At 39.9% G+C, this 21,380-nt stretch overlaps 1 protein-coding gene across 1 annotated transcript in view; it reads left to right on the forward strand.

Moving 5' to 3' along the window:
* rassf3 (Ras association domain family member 3) overlaps positions 1–21,380 on the forward strand; it is an 89,263-nt gene that overhangs the window by 52,301 nt on the left and 15,582 nt on the right. The window lies entirely within an intron of this gene.

Consider the following 21,380-nt stretch of genomic DNA (forward strand, 5'->3'; position numbering starts at 1 on the left):
TTGAGGCGTTGAGCTGCAGTACATCCAAAGTGACATTTAATAAAGTTGAGCGTCCCAGAAGACACACACAGAGACATTCATTTGCGGAATCTGGCAGAAACACCCATCAAGCTATACCATTGGGACGGTATAGCTCGGTTGGTAGAGCGGCCGTGCCAGCAACTTGAGGGTTGCAGGTTCGATCCCCGCTTCCGCCATCCTAGTCACTGCCGTTGTGTCCTTGAGCAAGACACTTTACCCACCTGCTCCCAGTGCCACTCACACTGGTTTAAATGTAACTTAGATATTGGGTTTCACAATGTAAAGCGCTTTGAGTCACTTGAGAAAAAGCGCTATATAAATGTAATTCACTTCACTTCACTTCATCAAAACGCACCAAAGTGACTTAATGTGCTGTAAGATATAAATCTATTCATCAAAAACATCAAGTAAGTTGTTACTTTAAAAAGATGGAAGGAATTCTACAAAGAACACATTCACAACGCCTCCGTACACCTTCTCAGTGCGTCAAAGGCGTCTCTGTGTGGAAATGTCACGGTGACTGACAGCTCTGTCTGTGTGTAAGTGTGTGTGTCTCTATATGAATGTGTGTATGTCTGTTTCATGGAGAAATACAAGAGGATAATCTGGCCACGCCCCCAGGACACTAAAACACACACTGCTGTGTCCTGTCTTGTTTGGGGCTTAGTTGCCAGTAGTGTCAGTGTTTTTCTGCCTTTTACAACACGAAACAAACCAGAGTGTCTAAAGTGCTAAGAAAGTTTATTGTAGGGCTGGGTGACAAAATGATATCAATATATGTTGCAGTATACATAATCAATATCAATAAAAAATGCTTTCGATAAAACGTTTGATTTATATATTTTCGGAAAAAACAGGAAGTTGCGAAGCAAGGTTGGTTGCATGCACAAAGACGCTCGCTAACAGCCAATCAGGTAACCGTGTATATCACATTGGGTTGTGCCATCTTGTTGTCTCGCAGTTGATTCTCTGCATGGAGTGAGAAGTAAAACTAAAAATGAGTGCTGCAGAGAGCGAAGAAATTGTCGATAAAACAGGAAAAGTCACCTTGACAGTATGGCAGTTTTTTGGATTTTGTAAAACGGATTGTTGTCAGACCAAGGCGCTTGTAATACCACATCACAATACAAACTAAACTTTCAGAAAATAGCTCTTATCAGGTCTCTATGTTTACATTTTCACACATTGCACTATTTTGTTACTTCATTAAGCATTTCTTACGTATTACTTATTTTTAAGAGGTTATTGTTAAAGGAGCTTTTTGCAACTTAATCACAGTTACATCAAAATAAAAATATATAGAAGAGGAAGAGGGCGGGATATACTGTGTAAAATACTTGGGAAAGTTCTCGCCCTCTAGACGTATGTGTAAATGTTGCAAACAGCCCCTATAAGTTTACATTTATTGTTTTCCATGGTTGTGTTGACATTTCCTTTACTTACTGCCTTGATATCTGGGGGGATTATAATCAGAGGAAGGTTACATTCTAAAGAAAAAGGTTTGCATTTTATATATTTTTCTCCTGGTCCTTATTTTTGGTCCTTGTTTTAAAGAATATAAATAATTATCGACAGATTTAATACACTTTTATCGTGATACATTTTTGAGCCATATCACCCAGCCCTAGGTTATTGTTGTTCTGAAACCTTTCTAAGCTCCATCCAATGAGTAAAAATAGGTAAAAAGTTCAGGAACTTTTGATTCCTGTAGAGAAGTGTGTGGTTTGTGTTTCCACCACATTTCACAGTTAAGGGTAGTTTATCCAAATCAGCTGAAGACGTGTAGACGAGGGGTTTAGTATATTTCTACAAAACAGACAATACTAGGTCACAGTTCTTTTACCAAAGTCTTAAGTAAATGAAATACAAAGTAATAATATACAAAACGATATGATTTACAAAATGAAGTGTACCGAATTGTAATGTCCGTCAGTCAGAAAGTCTTTCTCTTGGTAAATGATAAATTCATGAGGGTCAGGCGGTTCCTTTTGGTCCATTTCAGCTGTAAATAACAATATATAAATAATAAATGTCAGTGTTTATCTCACGCCGTCAACACGTACACATCGGCTTTAGCGTTACATTGTTAGCATGAGCATTCTGTTCACCGGGGGTGAGGCTAATAACTTCACAAATAAAGTGTCACTGACTACTTTTACAACATGCAATAAAGTAAATAGTTAATATTTGATGTCATTTACCTATGCTCTACTCGTGTACTGCATCCATTATTTCACATTTATCCAAAAAAGTCTGAGTAGTAAGCAGCCGAGGTCGTTGCTTCGAGTCCGGCTTTATACTCCACTGTAAATACGTTTAAAAGAGTCCGTCCACTTCTCATATGTTTGTGTAATGAAAGGAAGTTTGTAAAAATATAATAAACAACAATAAACTGCATATAGTTCTTCAGCACACGGATGCTTCACAAAAGTTCCCGCAAAATGAAAGTTCTTTTCATTCTTATTTCTCTCCGTTTGTTATGATAGAAATACACAAGAATAAAAAACAAGTCATTCTAATGGCAGTGGTCTGTTTGAAAAAGAAGTTTGAGGAACGCCCCCGAAAAGGTTCCGGGAACCTTCCCAAAGTCCCACCTAGCTGGCAAGAACTCTGAAAAGTTCCTGGAAAAATTGGTTCTACCCGTGTAGTTTTTGGTGGAAACACAGGGAGGCTTTATTTACCCGGGTAAACGGGAAAGTTCCTGTAAAAGTACCTGCAGTGGAAAAGGTTCCTAATGTTCCATCTCAAAGAAGCTAATGCTAAAGCGAGCCGGTCCGTCAGTGATAGCTGAATTTGAATGACAACGTCCATAAATGAACTATAATGTCAATCATTAATGTGCTCTTCCATCAAAGCCAGGATCAGGAAAACTTGCTAGAACGTCTTTGGAATGTGCGCACATGAAAGCGTCTTATTCTTTTAAGTCTTATCTGCGCATCTTCTCTTCATCTTCTCATCTTCATGCTTTCTCATCTCCAAGGATGCCTACGACGCCTGTCTCAGCCATGGACAGATGAGCATCCTTTATTATTTATCTCTTCTTGTGGCTCACTTAAGTTACCTTCCTGCAACCTAATGCCTGGTTACTGCATACTTGTGGGCATGGCCTACTTATGTCCGCTCCAGTGGACATGCTTAATGTATTATTGATCACGCAACCTACTAAAGTGTTTTGCCTTGATTGAGATGTTTGGACGTCTTGAAGCAACTTCATTTGCGGGCTGCCAAGTCTCAAGTAAACCTTACATAACTGAAAGCCGGTCCATTTTTACCCTGTTATAAATAATGTAAGGACCTCAGGAGGGTCAACACACGCTTGTAGAAACTGGATGAAGTGAGCTTCCTGATGCTATTGATGCTAGCATGTCAATACCATAATGCAGTGTTTTTCAACCACTGTGCCGTGAGATACAGTCTGGTGTGCCGTGGGAGATGATCTAGTTTCACCTATTTGGGTTAAAAATATTTTTTGCAAACCAGTAATTATAGTCTGCAAATGATGTGTTGTTGTTGAGTGTCAGTGCTGTCTAGAGCTCGGCAGAATAACCGTGTAATACTCTTCCATATCAGTAGGTGGCAGCCGGTAGCTAATTGCTTTGTAGATGTTGGAAACAGCGGGAGGCAGTGTGAAGGTAAAAAAGTGTCCAATGCTTAAACCAAAAATACAGAAAAGGTGAGTGCCCCTAAGAAAAGGCATTGAAGCTTTAGGAAGGCTATGCGGAACGAAATTAAAACTGAACTGGCTGCAAAGTAAACAAACACAGAATGCTGGACGACAGCAAAGACTTACTGTGGAGCAAAGACGGCGTCCACGATGTACATCCGAACATGACAATCAACAATGTCCCCGCAAAGATGGATAAAAACAACTGAAATATTTTTGATTGCTAAAACAAAGTAGATGCGGGAAATATCGCTCAAAGGAAGACATGAAACTGCTACAGGAAAATACCAAAAAAAGAGAAAAAGCCACCAAAATAGGAGCGCAAGACAAGAACTAAAACACTACACACAGGAAAACAGCAATAAACTCAAAATAAGTCATGTCGTGATGTGATAGGTGGTGACAGTACACCTACTTTGAGATAAGAGCTATAGTGATGCATGCTTGGTTATGCTTTAAAGTCATATCCAACAATTGCGACGACGACTTTTTACTGTCAACTGAGTTTCGTTTTTTAATGATTTCTGCTGGTGGTGTGCCTCCGCATTTTTTTAACGCAAACAATGTGCCTTGGCTCAAAAAAGGTTGTAAAACACTGCCATAATTTACCAATCAATTAATAACATAGCAGTTTTCTTCCATCAGGTATGATGGCATACATGTATAAAAATATGTTTTTAGTTGCCGTCCCGTGAAATCATCCCTTTCACATTCTCCCTCTCTAGATTTCCTTCCTCCATCTGTCCATCCATTCTCACCCCTCCAGCGCTCGCCTTCTCTATTGTATGTCACTTCCTGATGTAGCCATGGCCACGCTCTTACATAAAGTTTGTTTTACGAGGTTCTCCAAAGTAACTGTGCTGCGCTGATATGGCTGCAAATGCACAACATACGCATAGAAACAATACGCATGGCTGGTGTAGCAGAAGAAGATAAAAGGGCGCCTGCGTCATGGAGGATATGAGCTAATGTTTGCTGCAAAGTGCACAAGAGACGAGGAACAAAGCACGTTAGATTGGTCTTGCGATTATAAGCAGGTAGAGTGGGTGTTTCTAGAATGTATTGCTCCTTTTAGACATGCTGGAGTTGACTCTGTGTTTCCCACAGAACTGAGACATATTTGTGGGGAGTGAGTATCGTTTAATTTTCATAATTTGCCGTGACGCATTAGAAATATATTTGGAAAAAACACTGTTAGAGAGAGGAATAACGTTAAGTGCGGTTCTGTATATTCTCCTAAAGCCGCCGTCCTCTGCAGTGGACATTTCTTGAAAAAAAACATCGAAACACAAACGTCCACTACAGATGACGCTGGTTCTCAGAAAGATAAGCCGGGTTCTGTATTTCCTTTTAAGTCAGCGTCCTCTGCAGTGGACATTTATGTTAGATACATTTAAAAAAAATAGCCCCTGTCACGGTCTGAAGCCGTCGTGTGGGTTCTAAGGACCACCAAACACAGACATTATTTCAAGCAGAGTTTTGACTTTGTTTATTTGTCAATAACCTTTAGTCCCGTCTGGTCGCTTTTTAGCTCTGCCGCTTTCACTGCTCGCTCCTCGGTTCGCTTTTCAGCCTTCCGCGTCGTCTGCCTCTCGCTCTCTTCCGCGCTGCATGTGTTGCTGTTCACTCTCCAACTCCTTCTGCCCCGTTGTTCTCGGCTGCCGCCCTTTTACAGACTGAGAGGGGATTACTCAATTGTGCCCAGGTGCGCGATCCACGCACCTGATCTTGTTTGCGGCGTCGAACCCGGCGCGCCCCGCCTCTCTGCTCGTTTGCCGTCCATGCCTCCTCGCCGCCATCGTGGAGCGGTGTGCCCTGCCTCGCTGTCGGTCTGCCAGCCCCGCCTCTCCACAGCCCCTTTGCGAAACACAAACGTTCACTGCAGAGGACGCTGGTTCTCAGGAGGATATGATCGGTTCTGTATATCCTCCTAAAGCCTGCATCCTCTGCAGTGGACGTTTGTGTTTGACCTCATAAAGCAACACCAAAATTGTCCACTGCAGAGGACGCTGGTTCTGTATATCCTCCTAAAGCCTGCATCCTCTGCAGTGGACGTTTGTGTCTGACCTCATAAAGCAACACCAAAATTGTCCACTGCAGAGGACGCTGGTTCTGTATATCCTCCTAAAGCCGATGTCCTCTGCAGTGGACGTTTGTGTTTGTTCTCTCAGTTATGCAAAGCACAAATGTCCACTGCAGTGGACGCTGGTTCTCAAGAGGTTATGGGAAAGACCAAAAATAAGTAAAAACATAAAAACTAAACAAATAGGTTGTCATTTCTTTTTTAATTTTTTTTAATTTCACAAGACGATAGCCACCGGTGAGTGCTTTTAGAGATGGTGTTAATAGAGAAGAGCGTTAGAAGTGCCCAGAAAAAGTCTGTAGATTTGTCGTTAGTCTAGGTTTTTAAAAAAAAGTATCTGGATGGGTCTAAATAGTTGGGAATTAGTAGGGGTGCCGGAAAAATAGATTCTCATCCGAGTCATGATTCTTGCTTATTACGATTCTCAATCGATAAAAATCTCTCAAAAATCTATTTTTGGGGGGGAATTCTCCAAGCTTACTCACTGCGCGTATACGTCAGCAGCAAAGAGAAGCTTTAGTAACCTGTTTTGAAAAGGTACACAGTGGAACTTCCATTTACGAACTTAACTGTTTTTAACATAGTTCGTATAGTGAAGCAAATTTCTCCATAAGAAACAATGTAAATATGAATAATGAAAAGTCCATATTTTAGCAAAGATCTGTACACTTTGAACACAATATAGTATGCTATACAGTACTGTATATCAAACATAACAAGGAGGTGATGGATCAACTTTATATGTAGTAAAAAAAAGTCAAAACAACAACAAGCTGCTGTATGCTCTGCTCTGTCAAAGCTTGCAAGCACAGAAGTCACTATGGTGCCCTCACAAAACAAAATCACAACATCCTTATCTTCAACAACCCTATTGCCACAATAATAAACATAATAAACAACATTAACAACGAAAGGGAACAGATGAGAAAGGAGCAGACAGAGGGAAAAAGAATGGGGATGCTTTGGAAGAGCGAGGGGCCGTGCTATTAAAAGACAAAATAAAACGTTTTTCTTCTGCTGTTAAATAAGGCTGCTTTGACAACTTTTACCAGAAAGACGGTTCTTCTCACATTTAAAACAATGCGGTTACTAACTGTGCTGTGCTGTGATCATCCCTGTGAGCCCCAGCTCCTCGCAAATAGCCTTTTAAAAAAACATTTTTTTAACTCCACAGCGTTTTTGCGCCGTTTTTCAAGTTTTTGGCACTCTAATTAAATTAGTAAAATGGACAAAACTTGTCAAAAGGTGAAACAATTAAGAAAAGGCACACATGCTGGAGTGTTGAAAGGTGAATATTCCTGCTCAGCAAGTCAAGTGGATGGCTCCGACTCAGCAACAATGTTTTGCCTTGCTGCCTTCTTGCCTGCAGGCGCCTAAATGAAGCGTTTGTCCACAGAGACATAATTCACACTCAGAGGCATATTTGCTACGATCTAAAGGTTTGTAAACCAAAAAGTTCGCATATAGAGGGGTTCGTAGATCGTGGTTCCACTGTATACCAATATCATTATATATCATGATAGACACATAATCCATGTAAATATAAAATGCGTTTGATAAAATATTCGATATATATTTATATTTTTTGTCGAAAGAAACCAGAAATAATGAAGAAAGATGCGTTTAATGAAGTTACTCGCACTTTGGGAACCCAGGAAACAGGAAGTGTCACTGAGCAATGGGAGGGACATGTTAACAGCCAATAAGTTAACAGTATTCACCGGGCAATAGGAGAGACACGCAATCACGTAACAGTATCAACTACCAAGTTTGGTTGTGCCGTCTTTCTGTCTCGCTGTGGGTTTTCTGCATGGGGTGAGAAGAGAAACTGTAATATCTTGAGAAACTTGTCTTTAGTTTTGTTGGTTTTAATGCAGACAGTGCGGCAACATCCTGACACGTCCAACGTGTCGGTTTAATGAGTAGCTTCCCATACTACTCTGTGTAGTGTCCAATAACTTATACACTACTGCCATCTAGTGTCTCAAATCTGCAACTAGCTTCAAATCTCCTTTAATTATTTTATTACCTTAACCGCGCTCATCCTACCTGGCTACGACACCCTCTCCACTGATAAATAGCACCCTTGGTATGTTGGAAATTTCTTTACTGTATTTATTGGCAGGCTTAAAAAAGTCATACAAAGTATCAATAATTATCATTATCGATCACTATAAAGAACGTATATCCTGATATAGTTTTCAGCCATATTGCCCAGCCCTACTGTATACCATCGAAATTAGAGATGTCCGACAATATCGGACTGCCGATATTATCGGCTGATAAATGCTTTAAAATGTAATATCGGAAATGATCGGTATCTGTTTCAAAAAGTAAAATTTATGACATTTTAAAACGCCGCTGTACGGAGTGGTACACGGACATAGGGAGAAGTATAGAGCAGTTGCGTCTCCCAGTCATACTTGCCAACCCTCCCGATTTTCCCGGGAGACTCCCGAATTTCAGTGCCCCTCCCGAAAATCTCCCGGGGCAACCATTCTCCCGAATTTCTCCCGATTTCCACCCAGACAACAATATTGGGGGCGTGCCTCAAAGGCACTGCCTTTGCGTGCCGGCCCAATCACATAATATCTACGGCTTTTCACACACACTAGTGAATGCAAGGCATACTTGGTCAACAGCCATACAGGTCACACTGAGTGTGGCCGTATAAACAACTTTAACACTGTTACAAATATGCGCCACACTGTGAACCCACACCAAACAAGAATGACAAACACATTTCGGGAGAACATCCGCACCGTAACACAACATAAACACAACAGAACAAATACCCTGAACCCCTTTCAGCACTAACTCTTCCGGGGCGCTACAATATACACCCCCCCACCCCCCAAACCCCGGCCACCTCAACCTCCTAATGCTCTTTCAGGGAGAGCATGTCCCAAATTCCAAGCTGCTGTTTTGAGGCATGTTAAAAAAAATAATGCACTTTGTGACTTGGCAGTGCCATGTGGCATTTTTTTCCCATAACTTGAGTTAATTTATTTTGGAAAACCTTGTTAACATTGTTTAATCAATCCAGCGGAGCATCACAACAAAATTAGGTATAATAATGTGTTAATTCCACGACTGTATATATCGGTATCGGTTGATATCGGAATCGGTAATTAAGAGTTTGACAATATCGGAATATGGGATATCGGCAAAAAAGCCATTATCGGACATCTCTAATCGAAATCCAATTGAATCCTATGTAGTGAGGGATTCACATCTCTACTAGATATAGCAACACATTTGGCAAGTTGGCATTCCTCTTGCTACGTGTGCTTATTCTCTGGCAGACATGTCGTAAGAAGTGTTTTTAAGAAGCAGAGTAACAATGCATACTACCACTAACAAACAGTCCCATTATTAAGCTTTAATTAATGAGAGCAAACAAGTAGCGCCAAATCTAATTGTGGTGACTACATAGTCTTTGACAAAAAGTGTATTTTGAATTGAAGGGATTTCTCTTGCTTAGCTTAGCTTATTTTAGTGTAGCGATTCCAACGTACTAGCCTTGCTGCTTAACTACTATTATAAACGTTTAGTGTCCTCTCGTAACAACAAGATGTTTGCGTGCGGTGACAGCGTGTACTCAAAAGGTGCGTGACCAATTACCCATCATGCGGTGTGTCATCGGTTTTCTGACTGATAGCAGCATCAGGATCGTCAGTCAGTCTTGTGTTTTGGTTAGTGTGCGCTTTTACAGGGGTTTGCATCTGCAGTTGTGAGGAAAAGTACAGGATCTCTGACTCGACAGCCTTCATTATAAACAATCACAGAGCAGCACGTTATTTTGACTCCACGCTAACACGTGTTTTTCTGTGTTTTTCTAGAGCTCAGCGTTGGATTTGGAACGTTAAGCACAAAAAACAAAACATGACAAATGAAGTGCAATCTGGTACAATGTAGTCCAACTAGATGATGACTTTCGAGATGATTGTGTAACAAAACGTAGGAGTTGCCTACGTTTACACATCATAATGTTATTTGGAAATGACGGATGGTTCTTGCTTCACACTGACTCACTAGTGTGTCTTCACTTTGTCGGATACATCATAGCTTCATAGTGGTTGTTTTCATGCACAGTCTTGGTTTGGTAGTGGTCACCATCAGCACTCCAAATCCAGTTAATTTGGACAAGGAACAATGTCTTCAATTCCATTACAGAAAGTTCTGGATAGTTCTTTGTACTTTAATCCTAAATGATTAACAACTACCTTGCACACAACACATGCTTGGAAGTGGTAAAACCATATTTGAAGTATGTGCCATTGTAATTAGGGATTCATTTTGTAAGGATGTTCTGCTTAGGAATTCATGCTGCAGATTCCGATACCGATCATCCATGAGTGAGACCGGCTGATACAAATACCGATCACGTGTTAACTCAAATTTTCAATGTATTCACAAATAGTGCTAGTCTGACAGTTTAAGAATATCAGCACAATATTTAAACTGGTTCCTTATTCACTTTTATTACATGCAATTGTTTGAGCAGAACAAAGTCTATAGTACACAATAACTAACGAAAATCATGAACTACTATTACACATTAGGCCTTTTTCCTTGGTTCCTGGAACCTGTAGTTCCTAGAAATATATACTCCTGTAGAAGTGTGTGGTTTGTGTTTCGACCGCATTTCACAGTTCAGGTAGTTTATACAAATCAGGCTAATGACGTATGGAGAAGAGTTTAGTATATTTCTACACTGATACCATAAATAAACAGACAATATTAGGTCAGTTATTTTACTAAAAAGTAAGTACGGTACATGAAATACAAAGCAACAATATACAAATCAATATTATTTAAAAAATAAAATAAAAGTGTACCAAATTGTTCATGAAAAGTCAGACGATTACTTGTGGTCCATTTCAGCTGTAAATAACTATATAAAAAAATTAATGTTAGTGTTTATCTTACGCTGACCACATGAACACATTTGCTTTAGTGTTGGCTTATTAGCATCAGCATTCTGTTTACTCAGCTTGAGGCTAATAACCACACAAATGGAGTGTCACTACTTTTACAACATGTAATAAAGTTAATAGTTAATATTTGATGTCATTGAAACCCTTTATGCTCTCAAAGCCCTCCTGTATCCAATGAATTATTTTTATTTTTTATTTCAGGACATGACAGAGAAAAGTACAAGTTATTCCCTGAATTTTAAAAGTGAACAAAAAAAAAACATTTTTCAAGACAATAAAAATATTCACCTAATCACTCTCGTATCGATCATAGACTGATACTACACTTGGTGTCGACACCACCAATTTGTGGATCCATCCGCCCTCCTTACTTACGTGTTGTGTACTTCTGGTAGCGGAAATCCTGACACATCAGTAGTTAACAGCTGTTAGATTATCATCTCTCTCATATTATTCTACTTCCTAATTTCCTGTTAATAACTCTTTACTTTCTAATGTAACGTGCTTCCATCTACACCTCTTAAACTATACTAAGCACTTACTCTTCTGTTGTTTCAAGCTAGTTTAGCAGCTAGCTCGCTTAGCTAGCATGCCCGCCCCTGTTTTCTTTCAGTGTGTAACATGTTTAGCCCCTAACCCCCCTAGTACTTAATATTAATACTTGATAATGTTGCTTAAGATATTAGGACATTATGTTTTTTGTAACGGAGGGTATTATTAACTATTTTATCTTTTAGCTCTTTTATCCTGCACTACCACGAGCTAATGCAACAAAATGTTGTTCTTATATGTACTGTAATGTTCAAATTTGAATGACAATAAAGGAAGTCTAAGTCTATTAACAACTTACAGGAGTAGCTCTCGTCGACACTGTGTATGGAGATGCGCAATTAGCCGCGAGCTAGTCAACCAGAGGACTCAAAATAAAAACAATATTAGCCAGAGAGAAATTGGCTGATTGTCATGAAAAAGTACTTGATTGCCATTGCCGATTAATGCCTTTTAATGGTGATCATTTGCTTTTTCATGAAAATGTAGGACCTCACCTAGGCTTCCTCAGTCTCTCCACTGTTCTTTGCTACTCTGCGTACTATCATCTTTCTGTCCTGAAAAGACATAAAGTCATACATGTTGACAAATAGTAGAGTGTGATTAGGTGTTATCTTTGTGTTGTGTAACCATTACTCACAACACTGACGTTTGCCTACTCTTTAAAACAGTTCCAATCTTTTGTTGGTGTTGGTACTGTGCTGTGGTGAGATGACCAAATATTTTAGCTTGTTCACGTTACTCGGTGACCATCCCAGGATTAGGACGACTTCATTCAAAATACGTGCTTTTTAAGTATGAATACAAACTAACCGCAAGATATTGTGAACAAGCTATATTTATGGCAACGTTCCCCACACATCATTTTAAAGATCACCTGCGAACAATCTAGTCAAATTTCAAAATAAATGATGTTCCTCATCTGCATTAGTATTTTTGGTTGGGACAAATGCGTCTGTCTCTAAATTTTAGGGGGAACACTCCCCGTCGTTTTTATGTATGTATTTTTGTGATGTTTCTTTTTGATATATCTATTTGAGATGTGGTGTTTTATTTAGTTTACAGTTAGCTTGCATTAAAACACTCTCGTTGTTTGTACACCATTGCTGTTTGTACTTAAATTACCCTGCAAAATATCAACTATGACATTTATTACCTCCTCCAAGAGTTTATGTATTGGCCAGCATATGATTGCCTGTTAGCTATAGTTAGTCACCGGTAGTTTTTAGGGATGTGATTCTCATGATTCGATTCCGATTCTTGATTCAAGAACACGATTGTCGATTCGAACCGATTCCAGCAATACATTTGGTATGGAGATTATATTAAAACCTTTTAAACACAGGTTATAGGTCGCAAACGCTCTGAGTTGGCCTAAAAAAAGTATTTTTATAAATAAATTAAAATTATTCATCGATTTAAAATTGTAATAAATAAGAATTGTTTATTTTAGCCCCCCTCCTAGTTTTACTTAGTTATTTTGCCAACAGTATCATAACTAAAGTTATGGGCGGACTTTGATGAAACGTTCAAAATGTCTGGATTTTTCTTTTAAGGATTCTTTGCTGTTAGCTGCTGGTTGGAGGTCTGCCCTCTCTGACTGCTATTCTAATTATTGTTTGTTTTTGTTCCACCTCCATAAACACACGTATATCAGATTTAGAATCAGCTTTATTGGCCAAGTATGTTTAACACACAAGGAATCTGACTTGGTAGACAGTGCTGTATTTGTTCAATGTAAACAATATTAGCAAGAAACTGAAAATATAAACAAATACTTAAATAACTAATATATGTAAGGCTAATAAGTGATAGTGCAGTGGTGAATAGGGCAAAAGCAAAAAGATGATGAAGTGAACATCAGTTAGTACAGGCCTGGGCAATTATTTTAAATCGGGGGGGCCAAATTTAGAGAAAAAAAATGCGCCTGGGGGCCGGAATATCTGATTTTTAGGAAGACTAATACAAAACCTCACAATAATGTCTGCTTGGATGCTAAAAACATTATGACAGACCGCCTTAAAAACGGTATGGAATTCTAAATTTTTTTACTGAATGAGACACCCAGAATGTACATGAAAATAAATGATGTGGGATTTACAATATTAACTATGAACGATAAATCACTGAATATTGACAACATATGAACGTCACACACTCTCGATTGACATGTTTTACAATCAAGCGAAATACGACGAAAATGCAACAAACACAGCGAAATATGAATGTGAAGGGTAAAAAAAACCCACCTACAATCTGATACATATCACTAAGCTTTAGAACTTTGTTGTAAAAATCTCCTTCCACGTCTGAGCTGCTGTGACTTAGATTCCCATAGTAACTAATTAGATTACCATAGTAACTAATTAGATTACCATAGTAACTAGTATATCATGCAAAAGCGCAGATTCCAACCATTGAAATACTTTGTATTAGAGATGTCCGATAATGGCTTTTTTGCCGATATCCGATATTGTCCAACTCTTAATTACCGATTCCGACGATATCAACCGATACCGATATATACAGTCGTGGAATTAACACATTATTATGCCAATTTTTGTTGTGATGCCCCGCTGGATGCATTAAACAATGTAACAAGGTTTTCCAAAATAAATCAACTCAAGTTATGGAAAAAAATGCCAACATGGCACTGCCATATTTTTTTTAATATGAATTTGGGACATGCTCTCCCTGAGAGAGCATGAGGAGGTTGAGGTGGGCGGGGTTTGGGGGTGCGGGGTTGAGGTGTGTGTGTGTGTGGGGGGGGGGGGGTTAGGGGGTAACGGGTGGTGTATATTGTAGCATCTGTGCAATCTACTAATAAAAGTTTCAATCAATCAAAGTCCCGGAAGAGTTAGTGCTGCAAGGGGTTCTGGGTATTTGTTCTGTTGTTTTTATGTTGTGTTATGGTGCGAATGTTCTCCCGAAATGTGTTTGTCATTATTGTTTGGTGTGGGTTCACAGTGTGGCGCATATTTGTAACAGTGTTAAAGTTGTTTATACGGCCACCTTCAGTGTGACCTGTATGGCTGTTGACCAAGTATGCCTTGCATTCACTTGTGTCTGTGAAAAGACGTAGATATTATGTGATTAGGCCGGCACGCAAAGACAGTGCCTTTAAGGTTTATTGGCGCTCTGTACTTCTCCCTACGTCCGTGTACACAGCTGTGTTTTAAAAAGTCATAAATTGTACTTTTTGAAACCGATACCGATAATTTTGAAACCGATACCGTTCATTTCCGATAATACATTTTAAAGCATTTATCCGCCGATAATATCGGCAGTCCGATATTATCGGACATCTCTACTTTGTATAGTTCAAGACTTACGGTAATTTGAAAACATCACTTGTCATCATAATGACAGCTACAGTTTCTATCTTAAAGATCTAAAAAAAATTGGGGGGAATGTCCGGCAGGCCAGATTGAAAAGCTTGATGGTCCGCATGTGGCCCCCGGGCCTGAATATACCCAGGTCTGAGTTAGTACATTCACAGTGACAAATTAGTTTCAGAGTTATTTCACAGCGTTCATCAGATTGATACCCTGGGGGAAGAAACTGTTCTTATGACGGGTTGTTTTGGCGTACGGTGATTAGTAACGTCTGCCTAAGAGGGGAGTTTGAACAGTTTGTGACCAGGGTGTGAGAGGTCTACAGTGATGCTACCTGCCTGTGTCCCCACCCCGGACCGGTATAAGGTCGACGCCGATGGTCTTTTCTGCAGTCCTAACTGTCAGTTGCAGTCTGTGTCTGTCCAGCTTGGTTGCAGATCCAAACCAGACAGGACAGACTGAATGATGGAGGTGGAGAACATGATCAGCAACTCCTGGGACAGGTTGAATTTTTTAAGTTGGCGCAGGAAGTGCATCCTCTGCTGTGCCTTTTTTCTGATTGTGTCTATGTGGGGGGTCCACTTCAGGTCGCGTAAAAATTGTGGATTCCAGGAACCTGAAAGAGTCCACAGTAGACACTGTGCTGTTTACAATGTATTGTAGGTTATTGAACGCAGTTTATCGATAATCACAGTGCGTTCTCGCTATTGTGAGCCTTTAGTTTGGGCGTTCTTAGTTTTTATTTTATTGTTGCTGCAAGGTGTTCTGGGTGGTCTGCCCTCCAGGAGACTGGTGGTTTGAAGGCTAACAGTCTGAACAGTCAACCTCACTGACTGTTTGTGTTTTGTGGTTCACGCTTGAGTCGTCATGCTTGCCCACTAAAACACACCTCCCACTTTCTTTCTCAATTTCCTCCTCAACGTGTCTTCCTTCCTTTTGTACATTTCAGTGAGTGTGTTTGTTGGCTGGTTAAACTAAAAAAAAGTGTGTTTTCGAGGTCTGCAGCAGTTGCTAAGATCCGCTACAGGTGTCCCCTCGTGCCCCAGTTAGGACTAGAGAGGAACTGGTTCACCTATTAGTGCATGCAGGAATGCTGTGTGGGAAAGGTGTGGTCCATCTTAACTTCCCCCCTGTGGACGCAACAGGAAGTAACATGGGCGAGAAGGAGGGGGTCGGGGAAGAACAGACACATTGAGACAAAATAATAACTTGAAAGCTGAACTTGGTCGTGGTTTTTCTATTTTTTTATACATTGGGTTTATTTCTTCAAAGTGTCCCGGTCGTCATGTTGAGTCTGGCGCAGTCTAGTTTAGCATGTTTTGTCACATGCGGTGACATCTTCTGTTTACATGCAGATAAAGGCAGGAATGCTGCAGGTGTGCATGGCGGAGATAAAAGGGCATTCAACGTTGAAAAGGAACATCAAGATTTAAATCCACATGAGAGAACCTGCTGCTCTCCATCAGACTCATGACCTCATTGTGTTGCTACGCCGCTTTTGTTTGGGTCTTCTCACTTCCTTTTAACCCTCTTTGTGCAGCCCTACCGCCACCTCGTGATCCTGTCCAGCAGGAACGTTTAGACTAGACACAAGTTTGATGGTCGCCATGGTGACAAACAGTATTATTGTCATTATTTGCCTTTTTTTCACTTCTTTCTCAATCCCTTCTTGGTAAGGACTCAGACGGTGTTAATCTTCTTACCCGTCATAAGCCAACCTGGCGCGCGCTTAGCGTGGAAAGTCACGTCAGGGTTTAAAAGGCAAATTTATTTGCGACCACACGGACAAATGAAGCAAATATTAAACATGAGGCGAGCTTGAATTTATGCTCTCTTGAGATTATTTGTCAGTGTCTCTGGCAGAATTGCGATGTAAACAAAAAGTGAGTTAAAGACATGAAAAGCATGAGCAAGTTTTTTTAATGTCACAAACAAGATGGCTTTTACCGTATTTTTCGGACTATAAGTCGGGGTGCGACTTATACTCAGGAGAGACTTATGTGTGAAATTATTAACACATTACCGTAAAATGTCAAATAATATTATTTAGCTCATTCACGTAAGAGACTAGACGTATAAGATTTCATGGGATTTAGCGATTAGGAGTGAAACATTTTTGGTAAACGTATAGCATGTTCTATATGTTATAGTTATTTGAATGACTCTTACCATAATATGTTACGTTAACATACCAGGCACGTTCTCAGTTGGTTATTTATGCCTCATATAACGTACACTTATTCAGCCTGTTGTTCACTATTCTTTATTTATTTTAAATTGCCTTTCAAATGTCTATTCTTGGTGTTGGGTTTTATCGAATAAATTTCCCCCAAAAATGCGACTTATACTTGTTTTTTTCCTTCTTTATTGTGCATTTTCAGCCAGTGCGATTTATACTCCGGAGCGACTTATAGTCTGAAAAATACAGTAGTTGGGGGATGGTCCCACGGCAGCACTTGTTGCTCATTGAAAACATAAGTACGGTATTTTCTGGACCATAGGGCACACCGGATTATAAGGCGCATTGCCGATGAGCGTGTCTATTCAGTAGGGTTGGGTATCGGGTATCGAGTATCGATTGGAACCGGGACTAACTTTCCGATTCTCCCGGAATCGTTCGGAAGTTAAAATTTCGATTCCTATTTTCGATACCTAGTCCGCCGACCGGAAAAAAATATGTCCGCCGAACCAGAAGAAGAAGCCGCTGAACACCAACGAAGAAGCGCCCACCGCCGGAAGTGAGCGAGTCAGTCAAGCTCAAGCATGGATAGCGGGCGTCGGCGGTCGAAAGTGTGGCTTTACTTTACAAAAAAAAATGAAATAACCGCGAAATAACAGAGCTCCATGTCCATCAAGAAATGAGTGGAGAGAGAGCTGCAGATGTACCAGGACGTTCCACCGATACTTATGTCTGACGACCCTGCTGTGCATGGTGGTGGTCCGGTGGAACCAACAAAAGACTTATCCTTTGCTGTCAGATCTAGCTTTCTCCTATTTATGCGTTCAAGCTTCTTCCACACCCAGCGAACGTGTATTTTCCACAGCAGGAGACACTATCTGTCCAGAACGCTCACGCATCCTGCCTGAGAAGGCGGATATGGTCATTTTCCTAAACAAGAACTGTCTCTGATTTTATACTGTACCTGCTGCTAATCTGGACTGGGTTTTGCAAGTTGTTTCTTATTGTTTATTTGCTTTTCTGCACCAGGTTAGCCCATCAGTGGGAGCACGGTAACATTTTTAAGTACCTGCAGCATCATACACTTATGTGTAAATGTGTTTTCATGAGGTTTCCTGCAGCATCATACACTTACGTGTAAAGGTGTTTTCATGAGGTTTCCTGCAGCATCATACACTTATGTGTAAATGTGTTTTCATGAGGTTTCCTGCAGCATCATACACTTATGTGTAAATGTGTTTTCATGAGGTTTCCTGCAGCATCATACACTTATGTGTAAAGGTGTTTTCATGAGGTTTCCTGCAGCATCATACACTTATGTGTAAATGTGTTTCCATGAGGTTTTCAAAAATAAAGCTCTCTTGAGGAAAGTGTACCCCTGGGAAAATGTATTCATAATTTATAATATTTATATTCAAGTTCATAGATTTGATATTTATATTCTAGTTGAAAACAGCCCTGTGAGGAATTTATAGTAAAGTTCATAAAAAGTTAATAGAATTAAAATTGATGGAGAATGTCAGACTATTTCATTCAGAAAGACTGTAGGTTAGCTAGCTCATTTAAAATATCCTAAACGTTTTTTTTTTTTGACCCTGCCTCTTAAAAGAATCGGAATCGAGAATCGTCAGGAATCGGAATCGGAACAAAGAATCGGAATCGTTCGAATTCAAACGATACCCAACTCTACTATTCAGGTCTTTTTTTTTATACAAAAGGCACACCAGATTATAAGGCGCATTAAAGGGGTCGTGTTATGATTTTATTTCTAAATATAAAACATTTTCTTGTGGTCTACATAACATGTAATGGTGGTTCTTTGGTCAAAATGTTGCATAGATGTTTTACGGACCATCTTCAAGTCGCTTTCTGACAGTCAGTCGCTTCAGCATGCGCCGTTTTGTGGGCGGTCTTATTTACGTGGCCCACCTTCCGTCATCTTTGTTGTAGCGGTGTAGCGTGCAAGGACGGGAGTGGAAGAAGTGTCAAAAGATGGAGCTAACTGTTTTAATGACATTCAGACTTTACTTCAATCAATAACGGTGCAGCATCTCCTCATCCGTTGCTCACTAGTGCAACAACAATGCCAGAAATGTGTCCCGTGAAAAAAAAGTCAGACCGGAACTCTCTAATAACTAAAGTTCCTTGGGTGAATAATGTAAACTCACTACACTGGTAGTTTTTAGCGCTTCCATAGCGAGATATGAGTGAGAACTTTACACTACTTTATATTCGAAATGGCAACAGCAGAGGATGAATGTCCCATAACAAGAAGATAGAGACAAAGAAGCTGCTTATCGACTACGGCATCGGCACGGACTACAGTGGCGGACATGCGCAAATTTTCAGGACTTATGCAGATCTCAAATACACATCAGCCAGTACAAAGAGGTAAAAAATAGTTGGTTTTGCATAATACTGTGAAACAAAATGCCAGATAATATGTCTGTTAACGGGTGCCATTTAGCGGTCCTTATACACACACACCATAGTAATACTTGTATCTCTGACTACGGTAGCCATAATGGGCCGACAACCCATCAAGCGGTGCGGCTTTAAACTCATACTAAAACATTTTGACAGATTTTTGAGTGCCCTGTGCAATGTTCTTTATTTTCAATGGAACATTTGAAGTGTTGGTGTTGTTTACTGGCGTCATATTGCAGTCTACACGTATCTCTTATGTCAGAATCTGAGTCTCCAAAAGTCTCCACACTATATTTGTCACCGGTAGCCTTTTTGAAAATGTATATCTGGAGGACTCTTGATTACTCGATAGCGACAAAGTGGCTAAGTTTGCAACACTGATCACTTCTACTACCCATTCTTATGCTCTGGCAGAGCAGGTGCGTATGAGCCTCATTAAGAAGTGCAGTTACAATGCATACCACCATCTAGGGCTGGGCGATATATCGATATACTCGATACATCGCGGGGTTGTCTCTGTGCGATACAGAAAATGACAATATCGTGATATTCGAGTGTATGTTCTCACGCAGTTGCTTTTAACTGCGGGCATTGCACTACAGCCTCTTCCCGCTCTTTCTTGTCTCTCCTTCTCACAGAGACGTAAAACAAGCGCACCTTCTTACATACGTCACGTGTGCAACGTCATAAGCCCTCGCAGAGCAGAGAGGTAGCGGCATGGTAACGTTAGCTGTGATGCTAACGGAGTGGTGCGAGTGGTAATACGAGAGAGAGAGAAGGTGCGAATCTGGTAACAAATGAAGGAAGAATTAATTCCCCGTCTGGCGGTGGTTTGGCTTCAAGCGGGAAGGTTTGGAACATACAATAGTAATATGTCAAGTATGTGGCAAAAGCGTACAAAAAATAGCAGCTTTACTAATGTAGCATCATTTGAAAAGTCACTTGCTAGAGAATGAAGAGTGCTTGAAACTCTGCATGTCAACATCTCCGTTTGGTGCCACACCCACAAAATGCCGAAGCAACCATTTCCACATCAACACCGTATGAAACAAATAGTCAAAAACAGAAGGAGATAACGTCCGCAGGAACCTACCACATAGCGAAGGACATACACTATTTGATTTCCTATTATGCAGCTCATTTTTATTTGACACTTATTGAAATATCTTGAGTGACATCATGCACAAAAGTGCACTTTATTTGTTTGAAACTATTGTAGTGGCGTTCTGTACAAAAAGTGCACTTTAATTTAGTGTTGTTTTGGTATGTCATCTTAGTGACATCATGCACAAAAGTGCACTCATAGCTTGTTTTAAAATGTCTCTGACTATCTTGCACTTTCTGTTTTGGAAATGACATGAATGTTTGTGCCACTGCTTAATAACTGTTTAATTAATAAATACACTTTTGGTCAATTGACTTAATTGTGATTTCCCTCTCTGCATGAAAGTTTAAAATGAGCATATATTAATGCAGTATGAAGAAGAATGTTTTAATGTAGACACATAGAATCATCATACTGCTGTGATTATATGCATCAAGTGTTCATTCAAGGCTATCCAGATATATATATGGTGTATCGAGACATGGCCTAAAAATATGGAGATATTAATAAAAGTCCATATCGCCCAGCCCTACCACCATCTATCGTACTGAATTGTAACAACCAGCTATATTCACCGACAATTCCGTTATGTGCTTATGAACAAGGGCAAAAAGGGTGTGACAAATGTGTTTGTTGTCATGCATTCATTTATCTGTGGCGGGCCGCTTTAAAAGTAATCAAAAACACTGAATGTATCAATAATGAGTGTTTAAAGCAGGCCTGGGCAATTATTTTGACTTGGAGGGCCAAATTTATAGAAAAAAATGTGTCTGGGGGCCGGTATATCTGATTTTTAGGAACACTAATACAAAACCTCACAATAATATCTGAATGCTAAAAAAGTTATGACAGACAGCCTTAAAAAATGGAATGGAATTTTAAATTTTTTTACTGAATGAGACACCCAGAATGTACATGAAAATAAAGAATGTGGGATTTACAATATTAACTATGAAAGATAAAACACTGAATATTGACAACATATGAACATCACACCCCCTCTCTATGGACATATTTTACAATCAAGCGAAACACAAAAAAATGCAACAAACAGCAAAATATGAACGCGAAGGGTAA

This window comes from Entelurus aequoreus, linkage group LG12, assembly GCF_033978785.1.
Source record: "Entelurus aequoreus isolate RoL-2023_Sb linkage group LG12, RoL_Eaeq_v1.1, whole genome shotgun sequence".
Classification (NCBI taxonomy): domain Eukaryota; kingdom Metazoa; phylum Chordata; class Actinopteri; order Syngnathiformes; family Syngnathidae; genus Entelurus; species Entelurus aequoreus.